We start from the raw sequence: 9,531 nt of genomic DNA, 5'->3' as shown, positions 1-9,531 counted from the left end.
TAAGCCACTGAGATCACTTAAGCCTCTAGTGACAATGCTGGATCAAGAAGCAACCCCAAACTGCGAACCTGATCTTTTATGTGGATTGCAACCCCTTCCACAATGGGTTGAACCAGGGCTAAATTATCCATTAGGCACAATAAGCACAGGACCTCATGCCACAAAACTCTCAAGGGCCTATGAAAAATGTTGGGACCTACAAAAAGATTCAGTTCAATTAAAGCAAATTATTATTTGATTTGGAAGTTTACTCATACAGGTGTAATGTATGTAAGTACAGGTTACATATATATGAAGTAAATATAAATTAAGCATTAACTATACGGCTGTTCTACTAATACTAATACTAATACTAATACTAATACTAATACTAATACTAGCTATGGCAAACCTAGACAGCATAGTAAGAAGCAGAGACATCACCTTGCCGACAAAGGTCCGTCTAATCAAAGCTATGGTTTTCCCAGTAGTAATGTATGGCTGTGAGAGCTGGACTATAAGGAAGGCTGAGTGCCGAAGAATTGATGCTTTCGAACTGTGGTGCTGGAGAAGACTCTTACGAGTCCCCTGGACTGCAAGGAGGTCAAATCAGTCCATCCTAAAGGAAATCAACCCTGAGTGCTCATTGGAAGGACAGATACTGAAGCTGAAGCTCCAATATTTTGGCCACCTAATGCGAAGGGAAAACTCCCTGGAAAAGACCCTGATGCTGGGAAAGACTGAAGGCAAAAGGAGAAGGGGACGGCAGAGGATGAGATGGTTAGATAGCATCACTGATGCAATGAATATGAACTTGAGCACGCTCCGGGAGAGTGCACAGGACAGGAAGGCCTGGCGTGCTATGGTCCATGGGGTCACGAAGAGTCGGACACGACTGAACGACTGAACAACAACAACATACGGCTGTTCGTTAGCAAAGATTACATCTTTACATGTGTTTTTTCTTCTTTTTTTGCAAAAGCTCATTCTCAGTTGAGAGCAGTGCAAGTGAAGATGGTCGTTCCTGTCCCATGGTTGACCTAAGGCAGTTCCTTATACGTTTCGGCTTTGAAAAACACGACTTGTTCCAAAAATGCCAAGATACATTCTATAAGCAATGTCGACATTTGGAAAACGTGTCACCAATTTGTTCATTATTTGTGCAGTGATCACTTCTGCCACAGACTTCCTGTCTGCATGCATACATGACAAGACAATCTGTGCATGCACGTTCAAGATCTGATGGATAGGTGTCTATTAATGCCCTTGCTCTAGAGGCCACCTCATCCCTGGACATAGACCTATCCACAAGAAAACTAAACCTTTCATTAAGTGTGGCACATGCTCCTCCCATCTCCTTATCTCAATAATAAGTTATTTCATTATAGGAAATAAGGACCGTGTGTGGAATTTGCCACTGGCACTTAAACCCGAGTCAGTATTATCCGTGCTGACTTCATTAAAACAAAACAAACAAAAAACAGGTTCTCAGTCATTTGCATTGTGTAGTCTCACTGTAGTTAGATAGTATGTGTTCTTTTGCAACAGCATTCTCACTGGCTTATGGTTAGGCAGGACTTTCAGACCTTAGCCTTGCCAAATTTTGTTAAGGGTGGGGTGGTGCCATATGACTGGTCCGAACTGGTCAGTGTTCCAGCCCTTTTGCAGACTGACTGTAGAAAAAAAGAAAAACTACCTGGCAATTCTTTGCCCTCCTGGGGACAAGGGATAGGACTAGAGCTGTGCGCAAATGCCCTTTTGAAATTCTCCACCATACTTGTGGGCAGAGAAATTTGGGAGACAATTACATCTAATTTCTCCAGGGGGACAAGAAATTCTCAGCAGTTTCTCCCAGAAAGGGATGCCTCTCCGCAGGGCTCGTAGCACAACTTCTTTCTTTTTTGGTTAGGGTTTGCAGGGTCTTCATGCTGCAACAGCATCAACTGTGTTGGCAGGCTGGCCTCCATTTGCATCCACTGCAATGCAGGTGGGGGCAGTGTTGTGTCCAGCTCCAGGAGTTAGGGCTCTTCCGAAATCTGTCCTCCAGTTTCCTGAAAGTTTTCTCCCCCTGTCCATGAAAGGGGCTTCCATTGTTCTGCCTCATTTAGGATATTTTATAATTTATTTTTGTGGTGCTTTTGAGCTTTCCTAATCACAGCTAGCCTCCCAGGCTGTCTGCAAGTCCTAATCTGAAAAAGGCCTGTGGGAGGAATTACCTCATGGTGCCTTAAACTGGGCTTTAATTGAAGTGTAGAAAGCTGAGGAGGCTACAGGCAGCCAGAGAGGTGATTGTACAATGAAAAACAGGACGCTTGTGCTCACTCCTTGGCCACTTCCTAAGTAAGGTAAACCCAAGAAACCCAAGCCCATCCCATGAAAATTTCGCCGAAATTTCTTCACCATTGAATTTCTTTTCGAAAGCAATTTCTCTTCTATCAGATTGAATGAGAATGCTTGAAAAAAATGTGGGCGATATTTTCAGCACAGCACTATATAGGACTAGGACTGTACCCTATTTGGAGCTTTGGAATCAGCCCTGACCTGCCTATACCCAATCCAGAACCAGGCCAACCTGCTTTGGCCTTGGGATCCAAAGCAAGATCTGGACAGCCGAATGGCCTGCCCCCACTGCCCAGCCACCCAGGCCCCACCCTCCACCTGAGCCCCCCACCTGAATCCCCTGCCCTCTGCAGCCAGCCGCGTGAGGTCCCTGCTCCCTACGTAGACCTGTGGGGAGCACCTGCGGCCATCAGCCTCCTTGAGGGCATTGCAATTTAAAAAAAAAAACATGAGTTGTCTTCTTCCTCTTCTTCCATAAATTAAATCTTACGAAAATGGCAGCAGTAAGGCCATCATGTAAGCAATATTACAGGCATAAATGGCCCATTTACACCTGTAATATTACATACATGATGGCTTTATGGTCGCCATTTGTGTAAGATTTAATTTACGGAAGAAGACTTGAAAATCGCAACTCCCTCAAAGAGGCTGACGGCTGTGGGTGCTTCCCACAGGTGAGGTAAGGAGCAGGGGGCTCAGGGGGCTGGGTGGGTGTCCAGATTGGGCCAAAGCACTCCGAAGCACTCTGCTTTGGTTTGGGATTCAGAAGATTCAGAACTGAAGCAGTGCACACCTCTAGATAGGACCTTTCTAGGCCACCATAGCAACATTTCTGATAAGCCCTGGTATGTAAGAGCAATTGGTTGTAACAGCACAGGTCAGGAGAAAGATAGAAAAGTACCAGTATGTTTAAAAGAAAATATATGAATGTGAAGGAGTATCTGGGGAATCTGGACTATTGTTTTGGGTTTCCCTGAGGAAATTTTGGAAGCTAGAGTCATCCCATGGTTGTGCCCCACTACCCCAAGGTAACAAACACATACTGCCCTGGCCGTGTGTATAGGTCTATGATTATGCAACCTAAACAGTGTAAATATTTATCTTTGGATCTATCTTCGAGGCCTACAATTATAAAACTGCACCCAATCATGTCATTCTTTTCCTCGTGGGCTCTTGCCCTGCTACAGCTAATTGGCTGATTGCTTCTGTGTTCTCTTCTCTCCCCCTGCCCCGCCACCTTACAATTGATGAGCAGAAGGTATCTTGGCTCCCCACCTAGAAAGCCTCCTCCAGAGGCCCAGATAACAGCAGCCGGCCCACCCATCGCTAAAGCAAAGGCAAAGCTAGAGAGCCCCTGCAGAGAGCGAGCAGCTACTGCAAAGAGGCAGAGGCCTGGTTCACATGATCAGCAGGCAGTCAACAAGCCACAGTGGCTTGTCCACTATGCTGCAGGTGCCAGTCATGTCTTGGGGAAGATTGGCATAGTTACCCTTGGTGGCGCAGCTTGTTGTGTCATGCGAACCCTGCAGGGTGGCTTGTTGCCATGGGTAACTCGCCACCCAGAACCCTACAACAGCCCATGGGTTCTGGGTGGCTTGTTACCCATGGCAACAAGCCACCCTGGCGGGGTTCGCATGACACAGCAAGTTGTGCTGTCAAGGGCAATTCCCCTGGCACGCAACTGGCACATGCAACATAGCCTAGAAGCCACTGTGGCTTGTTAACTGCCTGCCGATGGTGAGAAACTGATCTTTGAGAGTGAATGAGAGAGAGAGATGTTGAGAGCTGCGCTTGAGGTGATGGGGATCCGCCAGTGACCCTCGGGCCTTGCAGAGAAGACCACTGATTTAGACCTTCCTTGGATGAAGCATGTACAAAAGAATACAACAGTCTGAGAAAGCTTTACTTTGGGCTGCAGGCTGCGTAGTGTCACTAGGTGGCAGGCGTGCAATACAGATCAAATTAAGGAAAAATGGCTGAGAGTGTATTGTTTTAATCTTTTCCTATTTCCCACTAGATGGCAGCAGTGCAACCCTCTTAAAATTTTCAAATTATGGCCTTAAAGATGAAAACGATTTTTATCCCTACTGTCAAACACACAGAAAGAAGATCTGTTAAGAAATGCTCATTATTGGCTGCTTTCCTGGAAACTACAGAACTTTTGCTTTTAGGTCTCCACCCACCAACCTCAGTAATGTATACAAATACATTTATTTTTATGTTGCTTGCAGTCCACTTAAATGTACCAGGGCTGAGGGGGGGAAACCAGTTAAGCAGTTATTTTTAGTGATAATTATTGTTCCATAGTGTGAAATATTTACTGCCTACAATTCCACAAGGCATCCCAGTGGGGATTTTAAGCTCGTGCATTGTGACCGGCTTATACACCGCTGTATGCGATAGTGGCTCTTGTTAGTTGTTCAGCACTGAACATATTATTTCACCATAAATTATTCCTGATCTCCTTTGGTGTGGATCTGCTCCAGTTTCTGGTGTGGAATTCGAATGTCTGTTCCGCATGTTTTGCTCTGCTGTCTTTGATATACCCTGACCACTGGTGTTTTAACACAGCACAACATGTGTCAGAGGTCAGTCCCACAGAGGCGTGCATAAGGCTAACGTGGTTTGCATGTATTCAGAAAACACATGGCACAACTCAATGGACGCCACCCTTGAGCCATTTGCATCACCTCATACATGCATCAGAACGGTGTTAAATGCATTTCTCCTTGAAATCCCCATCTTAAAGCCAAGACTGTACTCTAGTCATTTACAGACAGAGCCACCAATGTACAGTATAAATGAATTAATCCATATTAAGACATCTTGAAGAATTTCTTCCGAAATTTCAATTCACTCTTCCAATCACTCACTCTTGTGAATGAGACAGAAAAAGGGCTAGTGTTTCTATTCAATTAATCCAAAGTAAAAGGAACTGACCCCTTCATGGATCACTGCCTTGTTGTGGCGAAGGAGCTTGCATAACTCAGTGAAGCCATAAGCTATGCCATGCAGGGCCACCCAAGACAGACAGGTCATGGCGGAGAGTTCTGACAAAATGTGGTCCACTGGAGAAGGAAATGGCAACCCACTCCAGTATTCTTGCCAAGAAAACCCCATGGAACGTATCACAAGGCTAAAAGAGATGACGCCGGAAGATGAGCCCCTCAGGTCGGAAGGTGTCTGGGGAAGAGCAGAGGGTATTTCCAAGTAGCGTCAGAAAGAGTGAAGTGGCTGGGCCAAAGCCGAAAGGACACTCAGCTGTAGATGTGTCTGGTGGTGAAAAGAAAGTCCAATGCTGTAAAGAACAATATTGTTTAGGAACCTGGAATGTAAGGTCAATGAATCAAGGTAAGCTGGAGGTGGTCAAACATGAGATGGCAAGATTGAACATCGACATCTTGGGAATCAGCGAACTCAAATGGACAAGCATGGGCGAATGTAATTCAGGTGACCATTATATCTACTACTGTGGGCAAGAATCCCTTAGAAGAAATGGAGTAGCACTCATAGTAAGCAAAAGGGTGGGAAAAGCAGTACTGGGGTACAATCTCAAACATGATAGAATGATCTCAGTACGAATCCAAGGCAAACCATTCAACATCACAGTAATTCAAGTCTATGCCCCAACCACTGAGGCCAAAGAAGCTGAGGTTGATCAGTTCTATGAAGATCTACAACACCTTCTAGAACTAACACCAAAAAAAGTTGTCCTCTTCATCATAGGGGATTGGAATGCTAAAGTAGGAAGTCAAGAAATCACCGGGATAACAGGCAAGCATGGCCTTGGTGTACAAAATGAAGCAGGACAAAGGCTAATAGAGTTTTGCCGAGAGAACACGCTGAACATAGCAAACACTCTTTTCCAACAGCACAAGAGGCGACTCTACACATGGACATCACCAGATGGTCAATATCGAAATCAGATTGATTATGTCCTTTGCAGCCAAAGATGGACAAGCTCTATACAGTCAGTAAAAACAAGACCTGGAGCTGACTGTAGCTCAGATCATGAGCTTCTTGTTGTAACATTTCAGCTTAAATTGAAGAACGTAGGGAAAACCACTAAACCATTCAGGTATGACCTAAATCATATCCCTTATGAATATACAGTGGAGGTGAGGAATTGATTTAAGGGATTAGACCTGGTAAACAGAGTGCCTGAGGAACTATGGACGGAGGTCCGTACATTGTTCAGGATGCAGCAACTCAAGCCATCCCAAAGAAAAAGAAATGCAAGAAAGCAAAGTGGCTGTCTGAGGAGGCTTTACAAGTAGCTGAGGAAAGAAGGGAAGAGAAAAGCAAGGGAGAAAGGGGAAGATATATCCAACTGAATGCAGAATTCCAGAGAATAGCAAGGAGAGACAAGAAGGCCTTCTTAAATGAACAATGCAAAGAAATCGAGGAAAACAATAGAATGGGAAAGACTAGAGATCTTTTCAAGAAAATTGGAGATCTCAAGGGAACGTTTTGTGCAAAGACGGGCATGATAAAGGACAAAGACGGCAGGGACCTAACAGAAGCAAATGAGATTAAGAAGAGGTGGAAAGAATACACAGAAGAACTATACAAGGAAGATCCTAATGTCCCTGATAGCCATGATAGTGTGGTCACTGAACTTGAGCCGGACATCCTCGAGAGTGAAGTCAAGTGGGCCTTAGGAAGCATTAGTAACAACAAAGCTAGTGGAGATGACAGTATTCCAGCTGAGCTATTTAAAATCCTAAAAGATGATGCTGTTAAAGTGCTGCACTCAATATGCCAACAAATGTGGAACACTCAACAGTGGTCACAAGACTGGAAAAGGTCTGTTTACATTCCAATTCCAAAGAAGGGCAATGCCAAAGAGTGTTCAAACTACCGTACAATTGCGCTCATTTCACATGCCAGCAAGGTGATGCTCAAAATCCTACAAGCTAGGCTTCAGCAGTATGTGAACCGAGAACTACCAGAAGTACAGGCTGGGTTTCAAAGAGGCAGGGGAACTAGAGATCAAATCGCCAACATTTGCTGCATCATGGAGAAAGCAAGAAGAATTCCAGAAAAATTTCTATTTCTGCTTCATTGACTACGCTAAAGCCTTTGATTGTGTGGATCACAACAAACTCTGGCAAATTCTTAAACAGATGGGAGTACCAGACCACCTTACCTGTCTCCTGAGAAACCTGTACAAGGGTCAAGGAGGAACAGTAAGAACCGGAAATGGAACAACTGATTGGTTCAAAATTGGGAAAGGAGTACAACAAGGCTGTATATTGTCACCCTGCTTATTTAATTTATATCCAGAGTACATCATGAGAAACGCCGGGTTGGAGAATCACAGGTCGGAATTAAGATTGCCTGGAGAATTATCAACAACCTCCGATATGCAGACTATACCACCCTAATGGCAGAAAGCGGAGGGGATCTAAAGAGCCACTTGTTGAGGATGAAAGAGGAGAGTGCAAAAGCTGGTTTGAAACTCAACATTAAAAAAAAACTAAGATCATGGCATCTGGCCCCATCACTTCCTGGCATATAAAAGGGGAAGAAATGGAAGCAGTGACAGATTTTATTTTCTTGGGCTCCAAGATCACCGCAGATGGTGACTGTAGCCACGAAATTAAAAGACGCTTGCTCCTTGGGAGGAAAGCTATGGCAAACCTAGACAGCATAGTAAGAAGCAGAGACATCACTTTGCCGACAAAGGTTCGTATAATCAAAGCTATGGTTTTCCCAGTAGCAACGTATAGCTGTGAGAGCTGGACTATGAGGAAGGCTGAGTGCCGAAGAATTGATGCTTTTGAACTGTGGTGCTGGAGAAGACTCTTACAAGTCCCCTGGACTACAAGGAGGTCAAATCAGTCAATCCTAAAGGAAATCAACCCTGAGTGCTCATTGGAAGGACAGATACTGAAGCTGAAGCTCAAATATTTTGGCCACTTAATGTGAAGAGAAAACTCCCTGGAAAAGACCCTGATGCTGGGAAAGACTGAAGGCAAAAGGAGAAGGGGACGGCAGAGGATGAGATGGCTAGATAGCATCACCGATGCAATGAATATGAACTTGAGCACACTCCGGGAGGGAGCGGAGGACAGGAAGGCCTGGCGTGCTATGGTCCATGGGGTCACAAAGAGTCGAACACAACTGAACGACTGAACAACAACAAAAGGAACTGAATTTAACACTTAGGTTATGATTAATTTCCTGCCAACCTAGCAGTTCGAAAGCAAGAAATTGCGAGTAGATAAATAGGTACCGCCTCGGCGGGAAAGATAACAACGTTACGTGCACCTCGGTATTCAGTCATGCCGGCCACTTGACCACGGAAGTGTCTTCGGACAGCACTGGCTCTTCGGCTTAGAAATGGAGATGAGTACCACACCCTAGAGTCAGACACGACTGGTTGGGGACACCTTTACCTTTACCTTTTTATGATTAATTGTTTTTTTCCTAGTTTGCACTTTGTTCAAGCCACTGCAATTGCACAGCAGTTTTATCTGAAGTGTTCCCATGTGCAGCTGCCATTCTCACAAGCAGCATCTCTGCATGAGTAGAGCCCATCATAAGTTGTAGATCCTTCACTCTTGAGTGGTCTTAAGGTATGTGTGAGTCAGACTAATGAGTTCTAAAGTTTTTTTCCTGTTGTTTTAGAAGGAGGGATGCGATGCAATAATGTACCCATCTCAAAAAGGTAAGATGAAAATCATAATTGCTGGAAAAGGTGCAAAAAAGGGCAATCAAAATGATTAAGGGATTGGAGCACTTTACCTACAAGGAAAGGCTAAAGCATTAATGCAGGGATGGGGAACATGTGACCCTCCAGATGTTGTTGGGCTGCTACTCATATCAGTCCTAGCCAAAGGTGAGGGATAATGAGAATTACAATCCAGGAACATCTGGAGGGCCACACTTTCCCCGATGAATGGCTTTTGAGTTTAGAAAAAGAAAAAAGAACTGTGGCGGGCAGGCGGGGGGAGAGATGATAGAGTTTTATAACGTTATGTATGGTTTGGAGGACATGGATAAGTTTTTCTCCCTCCCCCTAAAACTAGAACTTGGGGCCATCCAATGAAATTGATGGGCAGGTTCAGAACAAATAAAAGAAAAGACTTATTCCCAGCATTTGTAGAGTTCATTACCACAAGATGTGGTGAAAAATCCAGGTTTAGGTGGGATTAAACAAACCCACAGAACAGGAGTAGACAATCTGCAGCTCTAGGGGTGTATGTA

This window comes from Heloderma suspectum, chromosome 2 (assembly GCF_057233095.1).
Source record: "Heloderma suspectum isolate Gila_16-S chromosome 2, 16-S_ref, whole genome shotgun sequence".
Classification (NCBI taxonomy): Eukaryota; Metazoa; Chordata; class Lepidosauria; order Squamata; family Helodermatidae; genus Heloderma; species Heloderma suspectum.
This window is presented reverse-complemented; position numbering follows the sequence as displayed.